This window comes from Triturus cristatus, chromosome 11, assembly GCF_964204655.1.
Source record: "Triturus cristatus chromosome 11, aTriCri1.1, whole genome shotgun sequence".
In the NCBI taxonomy this organism is placed as follows: Eukaryota; Metazoa; Chordata; class Amphibia; order Caudata; family Salamandridae; genus Triturus; species Triturus cristatus.
Genome location: NC_140594.1, coordinates 663,645,309 through 663,669,551, shown reverse-complemented (window position 1 = coordinate 663,669,551; position 24,243 = coordinate 663,645,309). Strand labels below are relative to the sequence as shown.

The 24,243-nt window shown below is 56.9% G+C and overlaps 1 protein-coding gene across 2 annotated transcripts in view; it reads left to right on the top strand.

The window, feature by feature from the left end:
- Window positions 1–24,243, top strand: part of RYK (receptor like tyrosine kinase) — a 734,028-nt gene that overhangs the window by 381,174 nt on the left and 328,611 nt on the right. The window lies entirely within an intron of this gene.

Sequence of the window (24,243 nt, the reverse complement as noted above, 5' to 3'; positions counted from 1 at the left end):
TTCTGACGCCCCCCCCCCCCTAACTTGGGTGAATCATGTGCGCAACCCTATAAATGCTCTGGAATATCATTTACGTACAATGAAAATAGGGTGGGCGCCAACGCACATCCTTGACTTACGCCCCTTTTTACTGGAATTGCCTCCGTGAGTTCGCCCCTCGGAACCCATCTAACTTTTGCATAGTTATCCTCATTCAATCTTATTATTTGCACAATGAGTTCTCCTGGTACCCCTTGATCTTTTAATGATTGCCAGAGTAGGTTTCTAGGGATGAGGTCGAATGCTGTCTTCAGGACAACAAAGGCATTATACAGATGACCTTTCTTTAAAATTGTATATTTCCAGCTCATACTGAGAAATCTAAAGACCTAGTCAATTGTGCTTGTTTTGACTCTAAATCCTGCCTGATATTTTGATAGAATGGAGTTCTCCTCAATCCAGTCATTTAGTTTTGTTAAAATTTGCCTAGCATACATTTTTTGTAAAATATCTATTAAATTAATCGGTCGATAATTTGAAGGGTCTTGACGGCTACCTTGTTTAAAATGGTTGTAATTTTGGCCCCTTTCCATGACTCTGGGATTGGTGGACCCGCAGCTGCTGAATTACAAACAGAATTAATGTTAGGGCATCTAACAGTTTTGTCATGCCTCAGTAAGTCTCCTGGTATCTTGTCTGGTGCCTCCCCCGGTTTTACTGCATCAATTGCTGCTAGAGTATCTTCCAAACTAAAGGACAGGGGGGCTATGCTAGGGATGATTACATGATCTTTCAGGCTGTGTGTTACTTCAGTTGTGGATATGGAATAAAGGCGGGAAAAGTGATTGACCCAGATGTTGGCGTCTGAAAAGAGGCCTTTACTACATCTTCCAGTTTTATTGCCTTTGGCTACTAACCGTCAAAAACCGGCGTGATCTTTAATTTTTGCTGCACCAATCAATTCTGTCCAGATATTATCATTTCAATTTTTCTTAGTTTGTTCAAGTAATCTTTTATACTTAATCCTTTTCTCCCTTAACCCCTTCGCTGCTAGTCCTTTTTTTGGCTATTTGGGGTAGTGCGCGCTTAGGCCCCTGTAACTTTTTGCCCACATAAGGTAACCACGCCAAATTTGCGTCCTTTTCTTTCAACATCATGGGAATTCTAAAGGTACCCAGGGTTTGTGGATTCCCCTGAAGGGGTCCCAGAAATTAGCCAAAATACAGCAAAATAAATTTTTTGGGGGGAAAAACGGGCTGCAAATGAAAGTGGCTGGGTTTTTCCCTGCAAATGTTAGCAAAAAATGGTTTGTGGGGCTGAAATCACAATTTTCCCAGCTTTTAGGGAATTACACTTTTGTCAGAAAACCAATATTTTTTACACAGTTTTGGCATTTTTCTGGGACATAGTCTATTTTTGCTATTTTTTGTGCTTTCAACCCCCTTCCAGTTAATGGTAGAAATGGGTGTGAAAGTAATAATGGATCCTGAAAAGCTATACATTTTTAAAAAGTAGACAAAATTCCGAATTCAGCAAGGTGTCATTTGTGTAGATCCTTCAAGGTTTCTTTATAGAAACTAACAGTTAAATATATGAAAAATTGAAAATTAGTTGAAGAAAACAGCCTTTTGTGTCAACGTTTTCACCTGTAACTTCTAATTATGACAGCTCTTTGAAAGCAATATACTGTTACATCCGCTGGACCTTCCTGGTTGTGGGGATATATAGGACTTGTAGGTTCACCAAGAACCAGACGAACCCAGAGTCAAAAACTGAGCAGCAATTTGCAATGGTTTTTTATTATGTTATGGGTATATAGCAATTATTGTGGGAAAATGTATACATGGAAAAGTCGGTATGAAAGACACCTATGTATTTCTGAAATGGGAACAAATTATAGTTTAGAAACAGTACATATTTGCACATTTTCGAAATTGGGAATACTCATACAAGCATGAGAATTATCGGTAATTTTTCAAAATGACTTCTTTTTTACACAATGTCTTTAATTTGGAAGGCAGAAATGCATAAAAAATCAATAGGTAATGAGGGGCGTGGCCAGCCGGGCAACATGGCGGACGCGAGCGACTGAGGCTCCGACCGTTACCTCCCGGACATCCTGCCGATCATCCTGAGGAGGGGGCAGATCGTGGTCGCTGGATGCGGACCCGATGTGGGGCAGTGCGGAGCAGCTGGTGTGGCCCCGCGAGCGGTGACTGAAGGGCGCTGTGGCCCAGCGGAGCTTGTGCGGCGAGGAGGCGCGCGGCAGCCTGTGAGGCGGGGCCTGCTGCGAGACCCGGCGGGGACGCCGAGAGACGGAGCGGGAGACGGCGCTGACAGCGAGGTTGTTCCCCTGGCGGCTGTGGTGCCTCGGCGGCTGGGAGCTGCTGTCTCTGGCGGTCGCAGACTGGTGGGAGCCCTGACGGGTGCTGCGGAGCTGCGGAGACGTGGAGCGGAGCGCGGCGTCCAGGCCCTGCAGGCCGCGAGATCTCCACACATCGCGGAGAGCGGTGGAGGACTGAGGAGCGGCGACCATCCGGCAAGACTGGAGACCGGGGGAGCCAGTGGACCCGAGTGGCGAGGCGTGAAGGGCTGTGCCGGGGGTCTGCAGCGGTGAGTCCGGAGTCCGGAGTGCATGGGAGTGAGCTGCGTGTGGCGGAGGACCCCGAGCTGGAGTGGCCTGTGCGGCGGAGCCTGTACTGGGGCGGCCGGGAGAGGACAGTTGCTGCGCGGGAGAGCCCGGAGGCAGTGGAGCGGGCACTGAGGCCTGGGGCTGACGCCCTTATCTGCGAGGCGCCGCACTGCGAGTGGCCACGGCGGAGGACGGCGCGCCAGCCATTGAGGGGGCCGCCTGGAGCAGCTTGGGGCACTGGACGCTGCGCCGCCGGGAGCGTGACCCCGGATGTGGCTGGCGGAGGCTACAGCGCCTGGGTGCATCTAGCAGGGCCAGCACGGGCCTAGACTGACCGCCGGCTAACTGGAGCACTGGTGAGGGGGCGTGGTGGTGCGGAGCCCTGGAGGACTACTGCCGGTTGGGCCCATCCTCCTGGGGCCGGTTGCCGTTGCGGACTGTGGAGGGCCCCCGATCCTCCCCCCCCCCCCCCCACGGACTTCGGCCCGGCGGCTTGGCCTCGGGGTCCGAGTAGGGGCCGGGTGACAGAGTGGAGCGGGGAGCTGGCGTGGATTGGAGCGCCCGCGACGGGTCGAGTACACGGCGCCTGGCAACGACCTGTGAATGCCGACCGCCCAACAGTACGCGATGGGCCGACTACGAGACAAGACGCAGCAGGGTCAGCCGCGGGCTAGGACTGCGGACCCCGCGCAGAGCCGGCCAGGGGGGGACGCGGAGTCGCAAGCGGCGGCCCTCTCGACCAAAATGGATACCGTGCTAGCGGCAGTGGAGAGGCTCGGCGCCACCCTGGATCAGACGCGGGCGTCCCTGGAAACAAGGATGGACAAGGTCACGTCTGATTTCACCCTCCTCCATGCTGACCACCGCAAACTGGCCGAGAGAGTGGAGTCGCGCGGTCAGACACTCCAAGAACTACAACCTACTGTGCGGAGCCATGGCGCGGCGCTGCAGGATGTACTGGACCGGGTCCATGCGCTCGAAGACAGGGTTGATGATGCGGAAGGACGCTCGAGGCGTAATAACATCCGCGCAGTGGGTCTCCCGGAGGGAGTGGATGGCAGGCACCCAGAGCAGTACGTGGAGAACTGGTTGAGGGGCCTCCTGCCCCAGGGGGTGTTATCTCAACACTTCGTGGTGGAAAGGGCGCACAGGGTGCCGGCGCAGAGACCCCAGCCGGGGGCCCGGCCCCGACCGTTCCTATTCAAGCTCCTCAACTACCGGGACAGGGACGCGAAACTCGAAGAACTGGTGACCTGACCGTGGGCAGTAGCCGAGTTATGCTCTTTCCCGACTACACCGCAGCCGTCCAGCGGCGACGAAGCAACTACATGGCGGTGAAGCGCCAGCTGCGGGAGTTGGCTCTGCCTTACTCTCTGCTGTTCCCGGCCCGCCTGCGAGTGGTGGCAAAAGAAGGGGCCCGTTTCTTCGACTCCCCGGAGGACGTGTGGGACTGGCTGGAAGAGTCGGGACAGTGGACGGGGGCGAGGCCTGCTGGTTCGGAGGTCGACGGCCGCCCGGGGAGGCGATCTAGAAGACGAGGGCGCCGAGGGGCGCGGCGGCCGGCGCGGCTGGGACCGGTGGCACCTAGCCCGGAGAGGATCAGGATGGAGCGGCGGGGGGCGTTGGAGGCGGTGGCGACGCTTGGGACGCCGCCCGCCAGTGACCGCATGGACGCCTGCACACCCAGCGGGGCGGGAGCGAGTGGGGCGTCGTCCCCGTCCACAGTGGTCTCGGAGGACTTGCTCCTGCCGGTGGTGACCCCGCAGACGGCGGACCTGATTGCGTGACCAGATGTCGGGATGCCGAAGGTTAGACAACAGCTGCGGGCACTGAACTGGGGTCGCGCGACGGCCTTGGAGCTGTACTGGATGGATCCGGGACCCTGGACCCACTCGGGGGGCAGATGGCCCAGAACTGGGAGCGCCTGGCCCTGCGGGGGCTGGCTGGGTGATGCGTACGTCACCTAATATTGCATCTATGGAAGCCTCCCGCTGGGGGCTCACATTGGACCTGCACGGCAGTTTAGCTCCGGACCTGATGCTGCTCCTTACTCTTCCAGTTGGGATGGGGGAGGGGTACTGGTTCCGAAGGTTGCTATGATTGCACGAACCCCATTTGTTATCACACTGCAATAGCCTAATATTACTTGGCGTTACTGAGGTTTGGACGGATGCCCTGTTGGGAATACGCCCCGTTTGTTACACTGTTCATACTGGTTCTACTGTTTACATGGCAGCGCGTTAACATGCTCCCCCCTGACTGTGGCCCCCCCCCTTTCCCTGGCGCGGGCGCCCTGGCCCCAGCCCGGCTTGCTCATCTGGACTTGTAATGGCGCACACTAACATTGTGACCTGGAACATACGGGGCATGCACACACCGTCCAAGCGCTACACCATCTTCTCCTATCTGCAGCGACACTCAGTCGGGATTGCCCTCCTACAGGAGACGCACATGTCCTCGACGGAACTGGGCAGGCTCTCTAGGCGCTGGAGGGGACACATGTACGGCACTGTTTATTCGGCGCACGCGCGGGGCACACTCATCTGGGTGCGAGCAGGTGTTCCTTTCGTCTGCATAGAGGTGGTAGTGGACCGGGAGGGGAGGTACACCTTAGTGAGGGGGAAGCTGAACGGCCAAGAGCTGTTGCTGGGCTCGCTGTATGCGCCTAACGCGGACCAGGCCTCTTTTTTGGCGCGATTGACGCAGCTCCTACATCCTTATGCTGGGCTCCCCTGGCTGCTGGGAGGGGATTTTAACATGGTACTGGATGTCCAGTTGGACAGATCCTTCCCACCCCTCCGTGCCACGGCGGTGGAATCTAACGCCCGGGCGCTGGGCTCACGCGCTGGTCGCTGCAGGACTTGTGGCGTACACTTCACCCGATGGACCGGCTATATTCCTACTACTCGGCGGTCCATGATCTCCATGTACGACTGGACAGGATAGTGGGGACCCAATCGTTGCTCCCGCTTATCGAACAGTCGGAATATCTGGGGCGGACGCATTCCGACCACAACCCCTTATGGCTTCGGATTTGCTGGGTGGCGGACCGCTCGCCAGTGCCCACCTGGCGACTTCAGCCGAGCGCTCTGGAGGACCCGGAGTTCCGTTCCTCTCTTGGTACGGCTGTCCTGGCCTATTTTGACGCCAACGAGGGGACGGCGAGCAGTGCCTTGGTGGAGTGGGACGCCCACAAGGTGGCCATTCGAGGGCACTGCCTGGGGACCCAGTGGAACATACGAAAGGCCCTCTCGGACTCCCTGGTGCGCCTCAAACGACCTCCTGCAATATGAGAGGGAAGGAGAAGGAGGGGGCAGGCACTCGCGCAGCCTGGAGGATCTCCACGGGCAACACGCGGAGCTCCTGGAGCGGCTCCGCTGCCACAATAATGCGGCGCACACCGCCAGAACGCATGCCAGGGCGGATAGGGCGGGCCGCCTGCTGGCCTGGTTAATCCGGCAGGAGGATCGCAGGACCCCGATCGGAGCAATCTGTGGGGAGGACGGAGTGATGGTACACACACAGCGTGAAATACATAGGGCCTTCGTAGGCCACTACAAACGCTTGTACGCGGCTCAGGGGACGGGCTCCCGGCACCTTCTTGGAGTTCCTCGCTTCCATTAACCTACCTGTGGCTACCAGGGAGCATAACGCGGCACTCAGTGGCCCCCTTTCCCTAGAGGAAATCGGGGAGGCGATCCAATCATTGGCGACGGGCAAAACCCCGGGGCCGGACGGATTGCCCGCGGAGTACTATAAGGCATACCGCGAGACCCTGGTGCCGCTGCTGCGCGAGCTTTACAGCAAGTCGCTGGAAGAGGGGTCGCTCCCACCCTCCATGCGGGAGGCATTCCTGGTCTCCCTACCTAAGCCGGACCGCGACCCCACGGCCCTGGGCTCCTACCGCCCTTTGGCGATGCTCAACGTCGACTACAAAATACTGGCGAAGGCCCTAGCGGATCGGTTAGCACCGGTGGTCCCGCACCTGGTGCACTCTGACCAGAACGGGTTTGTCTCCGCGAGGTCCACGTCGCTCAATCTCAGACGATACTTTAGGGTGGCCGGTGAGGCAGTGCACAAATGGCCCAGAGCAGGGTGCCTCCTCCTCGACTTGGAGAAGGCGTTTGATTGCTTGGAGTGGGGATATCTGTCCACGGTGCTGTTGCAGTACGGACTGGATGGGGACTTCCTCCGGATGGTTGACCTACTCTACAGGAACCCCACAGACCGTGTTCGGTTGGGCCCCATGTCTCAGAGGCGGTGCCGGTGGGCCGGGGCACCCGACAGGGATGTCCCTTGTCCCCGCTGCTGTTCGCCCTGGCGATGGAGCCCCTGGCGGAGGCTCTGCGGACGACCCTGGGCGATGGTATACCACTGGGAGACGCGGTTCATCAGGTGTCGCTTTACGCGGACGACCTGCTGGTGTACGTTAGAGACGTAGGTAGTATGCCGGAGCGGCTGGCCCTATTGTTGCGATCCTTTGCCACTGTTTCGGGGCTTCGCGTGAACGCAGGTAAATCTTGTCTGTACGCTTTCAGCGAGGAGACTGCGGACCCGGGTTACAGCCTGAACATTTATCGATGCCCAACTGACTTGTTTGATGGCAACTTGGGGAGGGCGGTCACGGCGCTTGGGTCGCAGGTGGCCTTTTGGAACACGCTCCCGCTAACAACCACGGGCAGGGTGGCGCTCGCCAAAATGGTCATGCTCCCTCGTCTACTGTACTACTTTGTCAACCTGCCACTGTACGTCCCACCCGCCTTTTTTGGCAGGCTCAACCGGATGCTGCGGGATTTTGTCTGGGGCAACGCCAGGCACAGGTTAGCGCTAGCAAAGCTTTTCCTCCCGACGGACAGGGGTGGTCTGGCGGCGCCTTGCTTTGAGCATTACTACCTGGCGGCACAGCTGCAATGGATCGCCCGCTGGTTGGCCGACAGGGGCAGGGATGACACAGCCACGGAGGCTGCCCCCTACTCGCTGGAGCGTGTGACAGGGCTGTTCCACCCCTTGGCCGCGGTGGCGGGACCGCTGCCGCTCCTCCTAGCTGTGGCGCACAGGTGCTTTAGGAGGGCCTTGTACCTCACGCGCGCAGTAGTACCATATGCGCCGGCGATACCCCTAGAGGGTTCTCCTGGAGGTGGGGGGGGGGGCTCGCGGCCCCCGTGCTGACGGGCCGGTGGGCGGCGGACGTGCACACGCTGGGGGACCTATACAGGGATGGTGAGCTGACACCGTACGAGACCTTGGTGTAGGAGGACGGGCTCCCACCTGGCCGATTCCTCTTGCACCGCTCACTACTGGCGAGCCTGACCGCCAAATGGGGGAGCATGGCCACAGAGCCTGCCCAACACCTAACCATGCAATATCTGCATGTCATGGGAAGGGGCGGGCACTTGGTCCGCTGGTTCGCCGCCTCGTTGCGAGAGTACGCGGCGGTTGATCTAGGCCCACTCCGCGGCAAGTGGGAGCTGGACCTGGGGAGGCCGCTGACTGACAGGGAGTGGGAGAGGGTGCTCAAGAGCCCAGTGCGTATCCCCCGCAATCTGCGGTTTCGTCAAATCCAGCTGTTCATAGTCCACAGGGACTACCTCACACCTGAGCTGATTAATAGGTACTTCCACCGCGCTGATGCGCTCTGCCCTCGGTGCCGCGAGCTAGGGGCGGGGCTGCTACACATGCTGTGGGGCTGCCCTGTGCTGCACGCCTATTGGAGGGCGGTTAGTGGGCAGCTGCAGGGGAGTGTGGGGCGCAGCGTTCCCTTTGACTGGCCTGAACACATCTTGCACCAATTTACCAGATCGCCCAAAGACAAGGTAGTGTCCAGATTCCTGGACCTGGGGCTTGTGGTGGCGAAGCGCCTCATTACCAGGAGATGGAAGGCACCCGACCCGCCGTACGCGAGGGCCTGGAGTTCATCGTTTCAGGCATGAGCCAGAGCGGAGGGGACGGCCATCCGCAGGGAGGATACACTGGGGCTGCGGAGGGAGCCCATGGCGGACCGCTGGGAACAGTTGCTTGCTGAGTTTCGGCGCTCGGTGGGGGAGGGTACCACAGACTGCACGGGTGAGGCCAGGCAGGATGGCAATGGCGCAAGCGGCGGCGCAGTGTAGGCAGCCTCGCTGGCGAGACAGCATAGCCCCCATTATCACTGGCCCATAGATGAGGCGTCTGGGAACACTTGGGGATATCTGCGCCCATTGGGGCTTGGAGGGGTGCTCCTGGAGTTCGAGGGGGGGGTCGGGGTGAGCAGGGGGTAGGAGCACACCATACGCATCACTGTAAACGCTGCCTTTGTTATGGGTTCTCCCTTTTGTATTGCATGTAACCTTTTCGACTTTATTGATGCCTCAGTTGTGTAGGCGAGCTTAGTTTCCATGTACGGCTCAATGGCTGGTGGGTGGTGGGGTTGTCCCCTCCCCACGAGATGACATCGGAACTACTAAGGGTGAAGCGACTGGATCTCAAGAGGGCGGCGGTGGGCGCGCTAACAGACACCAGGTTGTCCCCCCCCTCTTGACAGTTGGCATGATTTACTAGCCTGTATAAGTTTCTGACTCAATGTATGTGAAATGTGATGCCGTACGATATACTCCTGTACTACGATTTAAACTCAATAAAAACAGATTTGCAAAAAAAAAAAAAATCAATAGGTAATAACAATTGCTTTACAAATCTGAATTACCCTAAGTCTCCCGATACAAATGGTACCTCACTTGTGTGGGTAGGCATAGTGCCCACGATAGGAAATGGCTCAAAACCCAACGTGAACACACCACATTTTCACAATGAAAATTTACCCTTTTTTTGCGAAGTGTCTAGCTGTAGTTTTTTAACACTAGCTCTTCCGGCACCTAGGGAAACCTAGAAAACCTATACATTTTTGAAACCTAGACACCCAGGGAAATCCAGGATGGGGAGATTTGACTGTCTCCCACCAGGTTCTGTTACCCACAATCCCTTGCAAACCTAAAAAATTGTCACAAAAACCACATTTTCCCCACGTTTCTGTGGTGGAAAGTTCTGGAATCTGCGTGGATCCACAAATTTCCACCCACCCCGCGTTCCCCAAAGTTCTACGAGAAAAATGGTACCTCACTTGTGTGTGCCGGCCTAGTGCCCGCGAGTGGAAACGGCGCAAAACGCAACAAAGTCACATGTCAATTTCGCAGTGAAAAAGACCCTTTTTTGGCAATGTGCCTAGCTGTAGTTTTTGAACCCTAGCTCTGCCGGCACCTAGGGAAACCTAGCAATCCTATACATTTCTGAAAACTAGACACCCGGGGGCTTCCAGGGAGGTATGGCTTGCGTGGATCCCCCAACGTTTCCTTACCCAGAATTCCCTGCAAACCTCAATTGTAGATGAAAAAACACTTTTTTCTTCCATTTTTGCGTGGAAACGTGTGGCATCACTGGGCTCACACAAATTTCCCACCACCCAGCGTTCCCCCAGGTCTCCCGATAAAAATGGTGCCTCACTTGTGTGGGAGGCCCAAGTACCCGCGACATGCAAGGGCCCAAAACGTAGTGAGGTGACATCAAAATTGCCTATCTCAAAACCACCTGGTTTTGCAAGGGGTGTCACCTGGGTTTTTGGCCCCGTGCTCAGCGGCCATCTAGGGAAACCTACCAAACTCACCCATTTCTGAAACCTAGACACCCGGGGGCTTCCAGGGAGGTATGGCTTGCATGGATCCCCCAACGTTTCCTTGCCCAGAATCCTCTGCAAACCTCAATCTTAGCTGAAAAAAAATCACTGGGATACTTGGAGAAATGTAGAGGGGTTGGAAATGTATTGTTACTTTCCGCCGTGTGAAAAGTTGGGCACAATAATGCAAGGAAAATGTCAGTCCCATTTTGAGGTTTGCAGGACTTTGTGGGTAAGATAACTTGTTGGGATCCACAAGAGAGACATCACCATGCACTCCCATGGGTGTTTAGTTTACGACAAAAACTACAGTTAGGTTATTCTTAAATGAAATGTACAGCTTGGCAGAGAGACAAAACAGACAAAGATTACCGCACAGCCATCTATTCCTCAAGCACACACACATACTGGTTGGATTTGGCAGGAGTGCGAGTGATGGTTCAGTATATAAAATTGTATTAACAAGAGATTTCGCCAAAATGAAATGCACTGTCAATATTTGAATGGACAAAAAACTGAACCAGTAACTTGCAGCTTGTGAACTGTAAAGCCACTTCAAGGCACCAACCGCTTTACAGACCATTCACACACCTTACATACATGATGCACACAAGACCATTTACACCTCCAGGCACAAAACCAACACATTACAACATTCACAAAAAAGGACAAGGTACACCCTGCTTGACAAAAACAGAAAAGACACATTTTTATGCACAACCACCAATTCCTCAAGCACACATACATACTGGTTGGATTTGGCACGAGGGTGAGTGAGGGTTCAGTATATACAGTTGTATTAACCAGAGATTTCACAAAAATGAAATGCACTGTCAATTGAAAGGACGAGAAACTGAACCATTGACTCACAGCTCATGAGCTGTAAAGCCACGACAAGGCACCAACCTCTTTACAGGCCATTCATACACCTTTCATACGTGGGACACATACAAAACCATTCACAACGCCAGCCGCCGGCAAAGCATTACAACTCTCACACCAGCAGACAGCGCCATTCAAGGGCCCATCATTTTCATACGCCCACATTCCTGACACAGCAACCACACCAGCTCACAGATTGCGTTGAGTGGCGTTTGGCTACCAGTTTGTGTAGTGACCAGCAGCTAGTCACTACTCACACACCACCAGCTAAGAGCCAGTCCACGCACACCGCCAGCTAAACACCAGTCCAAACACACCGCCAGCCAAGTGCCAGTCCACGCATACCGCCAGCCAAACGCCAGTCCACACACACACCACACTGTCAGCCATGCGCCAGTCCACGCACACCGCCAGCCAAGCACACCACACTGCCAGCCAAGTGCCAGTCCGCGCACACCGCCAGCCAGGCGCCAGTCCGCGCACACCGCCAGCCAGGCGCCAGTCCGCGCACACCGCCAGCCAGGCGCCAGTCCGCGCACACCGCCAGCCAGGCGCCAGTCCGCGCACACCGCCAGCCAGGCGCCAGTCCGCGCACACCGCCAGCCAGGCGCCAGTCCGCGCACACCGCCAGCCAGGCGCCAGTCCGCGCACACCGCCAGCCAGGCGCCAGTCCGCGCACACCGCCAGCCAGGCGCCAGTCCGCGCACACCGCCAGCCAGGCGCCAGTCCGCGCACACCGCCAGCCAAGCGCCAGTCCAAATACACCGCCAGCCAAGCGCCAGTCCAAATACACCGCCAGCCAAGCGCCAGTACAAACGCCAGCCAGGCGCCAGTACAAACGCCAGCCAGGCGCCAGTACAAACGCCAGCCAGGCGCCAGTCCGCGCACACCGCCAGCCAGGCGCCAGTCCCCGCACACCGCCAGCCAGGCGCCAGTCCGCGCACACCGCCAGCCAGGCGCCAGTCCGCGCACACCGCCAGCCAGGCGCCAGTCCGCGCACACCGCCAGCCAGGCGCCAGTCCGCGCACACTGCCAGCCAGGCGCCAGTCCGCGCACACTGCCAGCCAGGCGCCAGTCCGCGCACACTGCCAGCCAGGCGCCAGTCCGCGCACACCGCCAGCCAGGCGCCAGTCCGCGCACACCGCCAGCCAGGCGCCAGTCCGCGCACACCGCCAGCCAGGCGCCAGTCCGCGCACACCGCCAGCCAGGCGCCAGTCCGCGCACACCGCCAGCCAGGCGCCAGTCCGCGCACACCGCCAGCCAGGCGCCAGTCCGCGCACACCGCCAGCCAGGCGCCAGTCCGCGCACACCGCCAGCCAGGCGCCAGTCCGCGCACACCGCCAGCCAAGCGCCAGTCCGCGCACACCGCCAGCCAAGCGCCAGCCAAGCGCCAGTCAAGCGCACACCGCCAGCCAAGCGCCAGTCCGCGCACACTGCCAGCCAAGCGCCAGTCCGCGCACACTGCCAGCCAGGCGCCAGTCCGCGCACACTGCCAGCCAGGCGCCAGTCCGCGCACACCGCCAGCCAGGCGCCAGTCCGCGCACACCGCCAGCCAGGCGCCAGTCCGCGCACACCGCCAGCCAGGCGCCAGTCCGCGCACACCGCCAGCCAGGCGCCAGTCCGCGCACACCGCCAGCCAGGCGCCAGTCCGCGCACACCGCCAGCCAGGCGCCAGTCCGCGCACACCGCCAGCCAGGCGCCAGTCCGCGCACACCGCCAGCCAGGCGCCAGTCCGCGCACACCGCCAGCCAGGCGCCAGTCCGCGCACACCGCCAGCCAGGCGCCAGTCCGCGCACACCGCCAGCCAGGCGCCAGTCCGCGCACACTGCCAGCCAAGCGCCAGTCCACGCATACCACACTGCCAGCCAAGCGCCAGTCCACGCATACCACACTGCCAGCCAAGCGCCAGTCCGCGCACACTGCCAGCCACGCGCCAGTCCGCGCACACTGCCAGCCACGCGCCAGTCCGCGCACACTGCCAGCCACGCGCCAGTCCGCGCACACTGCCAGCCAAGCGCCAGTCCGCGCACACCGCCAGCCAAGCGCCAGTCCGCGCACACCGCCAGCCAGCCGCCAGTCCGCGCACACCGCCAGCCAGCCGCCAGTCCGCGCACACCGCCAGCCAAGCGCCAGTCCAAATACACCGCCAGCCAAGCGCCAGTCCAAATACACCGCCAGCCAAGCGCCAGTCCAAATACACCGCCAGCCAAGCGCCAGTCCAAATACACCGCCAGCCAAGCGCCAGTCCAAATACACCGCCAGCCAAGCGCCAGTACAAACGCCAGCCAAGCGCCAGTCCGCGCACACCGCCAGCCAGGCGCCAGTCCGCGCACACCGCCAGCCAGGCGCCAGTCCGCGCACACCGCCAGCCAGGCGCCAGTCCGCGCACACCGCCAGCCAGGCGCCAGTCCGCGCACACCGCCAGCCAGGCGCCAGTCCGCGCACACCGCCAGCCAGGCGCCAGTCCGCGCACACCGCCAGCCAGGCGCCAGTCCGCGCACACCGCCAGCCAGGCGCCAGTCCGCGCACACCGCCAGCCAGGCGCCAGTCCGCGCACACCGCCAGCCAGGCGCCAGTCCGCGCACACCGCCAGCCAGGCGCCAGTCCGCGCACACTGCCAGCCAAGCGCCAGTCCACGCATACCACACTGCCAGCCAAGCGCCAGTCCACGCATACCACACTGCCAGCCAAGCGCCAGTCCGCGCACACTGCCAGCCACGCGCCAGTCCGCGCACACTGCCAGCCACGCGCCAGTCCGCGCACACTGCCAGCCACGCGCCAGTCCGCGCACACTGCCAGCCAAGCGCCAGTCCGCGCACACCGCCAGCCAAGCGCCAGTCCGCGCACACCGCCAGCCAGCCGCCAGTCCGCGCACACCGCCAGCCAGCCGCCAGTCCGCGCACACCGCCAGCCAAGCGCCAGTCCAAATACACCGCCAGCCAAGCGCCAGTCCAAATACACCGCCAGCCAAGCGCCAGTCCAAATACACCGCCAGCCAAGCGCCAGTCCAAATACACCGCCAGCCAAGCGCCAGTCCAAATACACCGCCAGCCAAGCGCCAGTACAAACGCCAGCCAGGCGCCAGTCCGCGCACACCGCCAGCCAGGCGCCAGTCCGCGCACACCGCCAGCCAGGCGCCAGTCCGCGCACACCGCCAGCCAGGCGCCAGTCCGCGCACACCGCCAGCCAGGCGCCAGTCCGCGCACACCGCCAGCCAGGCGCCAGTCCGCGCACACCGCCAGCCAGGCGCCAGTCCGCGCACACCGCCAGACAGGCGCCAGTCCGCGCACACCGCCAGCCAAGCGCCAGTCCGCGCACACCGCCAGCCAAGCGCCAGCCAAGCGCCAGTCAAGCGCACACCGCCAGCCAAGCGCCAGCCAAGCGCCAGTCAAGCGCACACCGCCAGCCAAGCGCCAGCCAAGCGCCAGCCAAGCGCCAGTCAAGCGCACACCGCCAGCCAAGCGCCAGCCAAGCGCCAGCCAAGCGCCAGTCAAGCGCACACCGCCAGCCAAGCGCCAGCCAAGCGCCAGCCAGGCGCCAGTCCGCGCACACCGCCAGCCAAGCGCCAGTCCGCGCACACCGCCAGCCAAGCGCCAGCCAAGCGCCAGTCAAGCGCACACCGCCAGCCAAGCGCCAGCCAAGCGCCAGTCAAGCGCACACCGCCAGCCAAGCGCCAGCCAAGCGCCAGCCAAGCGCCAGTCAAGCGCACACCGCCAGCCAAGCGCCAGCCAAGCGCCAGCCAAGCGCCAGTCAAGCGCACACCGCCAGCCAAGCGCCAGCCAAGCGCCAGCCAAGCGCCAGTCAAGCGCACACCGCCAGCCAAGCGCCAGTCCGCGCACACCGCCAGCCAGCCGCCAGTCCGCGCACACCGCCAGCCAGGCGCCAGTCCGCGCACACCGCCAGCCAAGCGCCAGTCCAAATACACCGCCAGCCAAGCGCCAGTCCAAATACACCGCCAGCCAAGCGCCAGTCCAAACGCCAGCCAAGCGCCAGTACAAACGCCAGCCAAGCGCCAGTACAAACGCCAGCCAGGCGCCAGTCCGCGCACACCGCCAGCCAGGCGCCAGTCCGCGCACACCGCCAGCCAGGCGCCAGTCAAGCGCACACCGCCAGCCAAGCGCCAGTCAAGCGCACACCGCCAGCCAAGCGCCAGTCAAGCGCACACCGCCAGCCAAGCGCCAGTCCGCGCACACCGCCAGCCAAGCGCCAGTCCGCGCACACCGCCAGCCAAGCGCCAGTCCGCGCACACCGCCAGCCAGCCGCCAGTCCGCGCACACCGCCAGCCAGGCGCCAGTCCAAATACACCGCCAGCCAGGCGCCAGTCCAAATACACCGCCAGCCAAGCGTCAGTCCAAATACACCGCCAGCCAAGCGCCAGTCCAAATACACCGCCAGCCAAGCGCCAGTCCAAATACACCGCCAGCCAAGCGCCAGTACAAACGCCAGCCAAGCGCCAGTCCGCGCACACCGCCAGCCAGGCGCCAGTCCGCGCACACCGCCAGCCAGGCGCCAGTCCGCGCACACCGCCAGCCAGGCGCCAGTCCGCGCACACCGCCAGCCAAGCGCCAGTCCGCGCACACCGCCAGCCAAGCGCCAGCCAAGCGCCAGTCCGCGCACACCGCCAGCCAAGCGCCAGCCAAGCGCCAGTCAAGCGCACACCGCCAGCCAAGCGCCAGTCCGCGCACACTGCCAGCCAGCCGCCAGTCCGCGCACACCGCCAGCCAGGCGCCAGTCCGCGCACACCGCCAGCCAAGCGCCAGTCCAAATACACCGCCAGCCAAGCGCCAGTCCAAATACACCGCCAGCCAAGCGCCAGTCCAAATACACCGCCAGCCAAGCGCCAGTCCGCGCACACCACCAGCCAGGCGCTAGTCCGCGCACACCGCCAGCCAGGCGCCAGTCCGCGCACACCGCCAGCCAGGCGCCAGTCCGCGCACACCGCCAGCCAGGCGCCAGTCCGCGCACACCGCCAGCCAAGCGCCAGTCCGCGCACACTGCCAGCCAAGCGCCAGTCCGCGCACACTGCCAGCCAAGCGCCAGTCCGCGCACACTGCCAGCCAAGCGCCAGTCCGCGCACACTGCCAGCCAAGCGCCAGTCCGCGCACACTGCCAGCCAAGCGCCAGTCCGCGCACACTGCCAGCCAAGCGCCAGTCCGCGCACACTGCCAGCCAAGCGCCAGTCCGCGCACACTGCCAGCCAAGCGCCAGTCCGCGCACACTGCCAGCCAGGCGCCAGTCCGCGCACACCGCCAGCCAGGCGCCAGTCCGCGCACACCGCCAGCCAGGCGCCAGTCCGCGCACACCGCCAGCCAGGCGCCAGTCCGCGCACACCGCCAGCCAGGCGCCAGTCCGCGCACACCGCCAGCCAGGCGCCAGTCCGCGCACACCGCCAGCCAGGCGCCAGTCCGCGCACACCGCCAGCCAAGCGCCAGTCCGCGCACACCGCCAGCCAAGCGCCAGTCCGCGCACACCGCCAGCCAAGCGCCAGTCCGCGCACACCGCCAGCCAAGCGCCAGTCCGCGCACACCGCCAGCCAAGCGCCAGTCCGCGCACACCGCCAGCCAAGCGCCAGTCCGCGCACACCGCCAGCCAAGCGCCAGTCCGCGCACACCGCCAGCCAAGCGCCAGTCCGCGCACACCGCCAGCCAAGCGCCAGTCCGCGCACACTGCCAGCCAAGCGCCAGTCCACGCACACCACACCGCCAGCCAAGCGCCAGTCCGCGCACACTGCCATCACATTTAGGATTTTTTTTTATATAAATAAGAAATCACAAACAAATTGCAAATAGATACAAATCTACTAACATAAAAACTGAAACTAAATACACTACACAAATGCCAACCTTGAAACTGAACAAAAAATATTAAACAATAGAGGGCAGGCAGGTCACTTTACCAATCATGGATGCTCCCAAAAATTATTTTGCGTGTGGTACATTCTAAAACAAGCAGGCACACACAGCCCAGGGTTAGCAGGACATTCGGGGCAGTACATACGAGTCTCCTTCCGCATACCTCTTCACCAAAAGACTCTACATCTCCTACTGGGAAAGTCTTTTGAGGGTGTGGGAGGAATGTGATCAGGAAAGTGGCGATCTTTCAATCTAGCAACATCCTCCACCACTCCAACTCTAGAAACACTTGCCTGTTCCACTAAAACAAGGCTGCCTATTGCAGACTCCTGAAACTTAGCAAAAGTCATCTTTGACTCAGGACAAGAATCCTGGAACACATCAAAAGCATTAAAGGTTGCCAAGTGGAAAAGATGGATAGCCAACTTCTTGTACCAAATGTAAGCCTTACGAAGAGCAGCATAAGGTTCCAACCTCTGATCTACTGTCAACACCACCCATGTGCCTATTATAGTCTAAAACGCACACAGCTTTGCGCACTTCAGCAACCTGACCCCAAACAGTCACAGGTGAAGTGCTTTCATCATGTAGGGTAGTCAGCATGTAGACATCTATCCTGTCTGAAAACTTCACAGCTAGAAGCTCCTCGCAACGCACTGCACTGTCCCAGCACAAGCTTTTGACAAACAAGTTCTTTTGGGAAACCTTTAAGGTTAGAGCGGATTGTGCCACAAGCAACAGTGTCCACTTTGGCCAATTCCCTGAACAACCGCACACCAGTGTAGAAGTTATCTACATATAAATGGTGGCCTTTGCTAAAAAATCCTCTACCAAGTTCCCACACAATTTTCTCAGTCACTACAAAAGTGGACGGACAACCAGGGGGGTTAATCCTGGATTCCTTACCGGTGTACACCCTGAAATTAGAGACATATCCAGTCCTACTGTCACACACCATATACAGCTTAGTTCCATAACGTGCCCTCTTACTAGGAATGTATTGCCTAAAAATCAAGCGGTCCTTGAACAACACCAAAGACTCCTCCACTGCTATTTCTTTCCGTGGAGAATAAATCTCAGAAAATCGATCAACAAAGTGATCAGGGACAGGCCGAATCTTAAAAAGACGGTCACAATGAGGGTGATCTCGTGGCAACGCTAAACCATTATCAACAAAATGCATCATCCGAAGCAGAAGCAAATACCGATCATGACTCATGACTGCCGGAAATATAGCAGTTGCCATCAAGGGACTAGTAGACCAATATGAAGACATGATGGCTTCCTTAGCAAGCCCATCAAAAAAGTTAAACCCAAGAACTTCATCTCATCCAGATTTGTGGGAGTCCACCGGGTAGCTCTAGAGTGGGGCTTAAGGCCGGCACTGTTGTCCCTCAAAAAGTGATAGGCATACAAATTAGTCTGCTCAACAATCTCTGCCAAAAATACATCATCCATAAACTGAAAAAAATTTATCGGCAAAAAGGTTTCAGTATTCACTCTACACCCTGGAACACCAGTAAAGTCTGGCAATGCTGGCTGCACCATCCCTGAGGCAACCCAGACGTCCGCACTTTCAACGGGAAGCCTTGCAGCCCCAGGCTGAAGTCCAGATGCCTCTTGCCGCACTATACCAACGGGAAGCCTTGCAGCCCCAGATCCCTCTTGCCGCACTACACTAACGGGAAGCCTTGCAGCCCAGATGTATCTTGCGGCACTATACCAATGGGGAGCCTTGCAGCCCCAGGCTGTAGCCCAGATGCTTCTTGCCGCACTATCGGCCAATCAGTGTCCTCCTCTAACACTGGCACTTCATCTGCACTAAGATTAGCTTCATCCGCACTAAGAGTAGCTTCCTCATCCGATGATGCCATGTGGAGAGAAAACTCACTGCCTGAATCTTCCCCTCCCACCTCTACCTCAGAATCAGAGTCAGTCTCTGGACCAGTCAGAGGAAGACTCAAAAAGCATACCAAGAACCTGCTGAGCAGTAATCCTGCGGCTAGCCATTATCCTTACTAAGAAAGGAAACTGCACAAACAAGTCAACAACAACCAACATTGTGCAAAATAAGTAAGTTAAAAAAAAAAAATGTGTGCCTTTATCACAAAGATCAATATACTCAAAAACTATACGATTCACTTGCAAGAGACCACTACACTCACCAGCACCTACTCTGCAGAGACCGCAAAAACGATATCCCACTAGAAAGAAAGAAAAAAAAAAACAATTACTCACAAAAGAACATACACATCGAGCACAAATGCAAAACGTTTTTGACACTCAAAAAACAGAAGCGAAACATACTGCAATTCTTACATCATTTGCAAAAAACACATTCATGCAGAGAAATGAAAAAGATTTACATTGTACAAAAAGTCTCTTACCAAACACAAGCAACTACACAAACCGCAGAACCAAAAGTAACGAAACCTCGACCTGTAACAGTCTAAAGAGTAAAAGCTTTCAACTAGAACAAAAAGGGAGAAAAAAAGCATTACAATTGAAATTCACAAAAAATAAAAGAATTAACATAACACACTGTCACTACCCAATTGGTCAATCTGCCAGATGGGCCTTCTAATAGGACTTTGCAAAAATGGGGGTGAACTTGCCCAAGGGATCGGGTGAGCTTGTCTAAGGGCGGGGCAGAAAACAGCAGACAACAATATGCCCCCCCATGCAAAATAAATCCCTGGTGCCTAGTAGGGTTTTCTGGGGGCATTGCTGCAGCACGATCGCGACGCTGTGCGCGATCGTGCTGCAGGAATGCCGTGTATTGAGACATCAGGGGAGAGGAAATACTCTCCCCCAATGCCTCAATACTTAAAAAAAAAAATCCCCCCCGCTTCCCCACCGGAGAGCAAAATCTACCTCCTCCTGCTGGGACGCCTGGAAGCAAATGGCTTCCAGGCATACCAGCGCTTCCTCATGACGTCGGCGAGCGCTGTGCGCGCTGACATCATGGGGAAGCGTGGGGGGTCGGGGGTGGGAGCGGAAACTCTTCCGCTGCCATCCCCCTCTGTGGGGGCAAGATCGATGTCCCAGGGGGGAAGCGCCAGCGCTTCCCCCAGGGGTTGTGCTCATGACGGAGCGGTTCCGTCATGAGCATCGAAGGGGTTAAGGCCACGACATTGTTGATTATTGTTGCCAATACGAGTTCATTTTTTGCCTCGCGGCACTCCGTTGTACCAGGCATTAACTAAATTGCTTGCAAAACATTAACACAAACACAACTGCCTCAAAGTGTTTAATTCAGTGGCGCTGCTCAGTGCCTCCAGTATTTTTTCGTCACACCCAAGCTGCTGCTAACTTACTCTAACATCTCCAGTCACCAAGGTCATCAAAATAAGATGTCATTCTGTCAACCTTGTCATCTATCCAATCAACTCTAAGATTGCAACCTCATGCTTAAAACATCTAGCTTGCTGCCACTCCTGCTTGATTGAATTTCTCCTTTTGTAAATAAGCACCCATTCCTATTGTGTTGGCCTTTCCCAATTGTTCCCTGGGAACATTTCCATACCAATAAGTAAGTCATGGTCATTGACAGTCCGCGCACACCGCCAGCCAAGCGCCAGTCCGCGCACACCGCCAGCCAAGCGCCAGTCCGCGCACACCGCCAGCCAAGCGCCAGTCCGCGCACACCGCCAGCCAAGCGCTAGTCCGCGCACACCGCCAGCCAAGTGCCAGTCCGCGCACACCGCCAGCCAAGCGCCAGTCCGCGCACACCGCCAGCCAAGCGCCAGTCCGCGCACACCGCCAGCCAAGCGCCAGTCCGCGCACACTGCCAGCCAAGCGCCAGTCCGCGCACACTGCCAGCCAAGCGCCAGTCCGCGCACACTGCCAGCCAAGCGCCAGTCCGCGCACACTGCCAGCCAAGCGCCAGTCCGCGCACACTGCCAGCCAAGCGCCAGTCCGCGCACACTGCCAGCCAAGCGCCAGTCCACGCACACCACACCGCCAGCCAAGCGCCAGTCCGCGCACACTGCCATCACATTTAGGATTTTTTTTTATATAAATAAGAAATCACAAACAAATTGCAAATAGATACAAATCTACTAACATAAAAACTGAAACTAAATACACTACACAAATGCCAACCTTGAAACTGAACAAAAAATATTAAACAATAGAGGGCAGGCAGGTCACTTTACCAATCATGGATGCTCCCAAAAATTATTTTGCGTGTGGTACATTCTAAAACAAGCAGGCACACACAGCCCAGGGTTAGCAGGACATTCGGGGCAGTACATACGAGTCTCCTTCCGCATACCTCTTCACCAAAAGACTCTACATCTCCTACTGGGAAAGTCTTTTGAGGGTGTGGGAGGAATGTGATCAGGAAAGTGGCGATCTTTCAATCTAGCAACATCCTCCACCACTCCAACTCTAGAAACACTTGCCTGTTCCACTAAAACAAGGCTGCCTATTGCAGACTCCTGAAACTTAGCAAAAGTCATCTTTGACTCAGGACAAGAATCCTGGAACACATCAAAAGCATTAAAGGTTGCCAAGTGGAAAAGATGGATAGCCAACTTCTTGTACCAAATGTAAGCCTTACGAAGAGCAGCATAAGGTTCCAACCTCTGATCTACTGTCAACACCACCCATGTGCCTATTATAGTCTAAAACGCACACAGCTTTGCGCACTTCAGCAACCTGACCCCAAACAGTCACAGGTGAAGTGCTTTCATCATGTAGGGTAGTCAGCATGTAGACATCTATCCTGTCTGAAAACTTCACAGCTAGAAGCTCCTCGCAACGCACTGCACTGTCCCAGCACAAGCTTTTGACAAACAAGTTCTTTTGGGAAACCTTTAAGGTTAGAGCGGATTGTGCCACAAGCAACAGTGTCCACTTTGGCCAATTCCCTGAACAACCGCACACCAGTGTAGAAGTTATCTACATATAAATGGTGGCCTTTGCTAAAAAATCCTCTACCAAGTTCCCACACAATTTTCTCAGTCACTACAAAAGTGGACGGACAACCAGGGGGGTTAATCCTGGATTCCTTACCGGTGTACACCCTGAAATTAGAGACATATCCAGTCCTACTGTCACACACCATATACAGCTTAGTTCCATAACGTGCCCTCTTACTAGGAATGTATTGCCTAAAAATCAAGCGGTCCTTGAACAACACCAAAGACTCCTCCACTGCTATTTCTTTCCGTGGAGAATAAATCTCAGAAAATCGATCAACAAAGTGATCAGGGACAGGCCGAATCTTAAAAAGACGGTCACAATGAGGGTGATCTCGTGGCAACGCTAAACCATTATCAACAAAATGCATCATCCGAAGCAGAAGCAAATACCGATCATGACTCATGACTGCCGGAAATATAGCAGTTGCCATCAAGGGACTAGTAGACCAATATGAAGACATGATGGCTTCCTTAGCAAGCCCATCAAAAAAGTTAAACCCAAGAACTTCATCTCATCCAGATTTGTGGGAGTCCACCGGGTAGCTCTAGAGTGGGGCTTAAGGCCGGCACTGTTGTCCCTCAAAAAGTGATAGGCATACAAATTAGTCTGCTCAACAATCTCTGCCAAAAATACATCATCCATAAACTGAAAAAAATTTATCGGCAAAAAGGTTTCAGTATTCACTCTACACCCTGGAACACCAGTAAAGTCTGGCAATGCTGGCTGCACCATCCCTGAGGCAACCCAGACGTCCGCACTTTCAACGGGAAGCCTTGCAGCCCCAGGCTGAAGTCCAGATGCCTCTTGCCGCACTATACCAACGGGAAGCCTTGCAGCCCCAGATCCCTCTTGCCGCACTACACTAACGGGAAGCCTTGCAGCCCAGATGTATCTTGCGGCACTATACCAATGGGGAGCCTTGCAGCCCCAGGCTGTAGCCCAGATGCTTCTTGCCGCACTATCGGCCAATCAGTGTCCTCCTCTAACACTGGCACTTCATCTGCACTAAGATTAGCTTCATCCGCACTAAGAGTAGCTTCCTCATCCGATGATGCCATGTGGAGAGAAAACTCACTGCCTGAATCTTCCCCTCCCACCTCTACCTCAGAATCAGAGTCAGTCTCTGGACCAGTCAGAGGAAGACTCAAAAAGCATACCAAGAACCTGCTGAGCAGTAATCCTGCGGCTAGCCATTATCCTTACTAAGAAAGGAAACTGCACAAACAAGTCAACAACAACCAACACTGTGCAAAATAAGTAAGTTAAAAAAAAAAAAATGTGTGCCTTTATCACAAAGATCAATATACTCAAACTATACGATTCACTTGCAAGAGACCACTACACTCACCAGCACCTACTCTGCAGAGACCGCAAAAACGATATCCCACTAGAAAGAAAGAAAAAAAAAAACAATTACTCACAAAAGAACATACACATCGAGCACAAATGCAAAACGTTTTTGACACTCAAAAAACAGAAGCGAAACATACTGCAATTCTTACATCATTTGCAAAAAACACATTCATGCAGAGAAATGAAAAAGATTTACATTGTACAAAAAGTCTCTTACCAAACACAAGCAACTACACAAACCGCAGAACCAAAAGTAACGAAACCTCGACCTGTAACAGTCTAAAGAGTAAAAGCTTTCAACTAGAACAAAAAGGGAGAAAAAAAGCATTACAATTGAAATTCACAAAAAATAAAAGAATTAACATAACACACTGTCACTACCCAATTGGTCAATCTGCCAGATGGGCCTTCTAATAGGACTTTGCAAAAATGGGGGTAAACTTGCCCAAGGGATCGGGTGAGCTTGTCTAAGGGCGGGGCAGAAAACAGCAGACAACAATATGCCCCCCCATGCAAAATAAATCCCTGGTGCCTAGTAGGGTTTTCTGGGGGCATTGCTGCAGCACGATCGCGACGCTGTGCGCGATCGTGCTGCAGGAATGCCGTGTATTGAGACATCAGGGGAGAGGAAATACTCTCCCCCAATGCCTCAATACTTAAAAAAAAAATCCCCCCCGCTTCCCCACCGGAGAGCAAAATCTACCTCCTCCTGCTGGGACGCCTGGAAGCAAATGGCTTCCAGGCATACCAGCGCTTCCTCATGACGTCGGCGAGCGCTGTGCGCGCTGACATCATGGGGAAGCGTGGGGGGTCGGGGGTGGGAGCGGAAACTCTTCCGCTGCCATCCCCCTCTGTGGGGGCAAGATCGATGTCCCAGGGGGGAAGCGCCAGCGCTTCCCCCAGGGGTTGTGCTCATGACGGAGCGGTTCCGTCATGAGCATCGAAGGGGTTAAGGCCACGACATTGTTGAT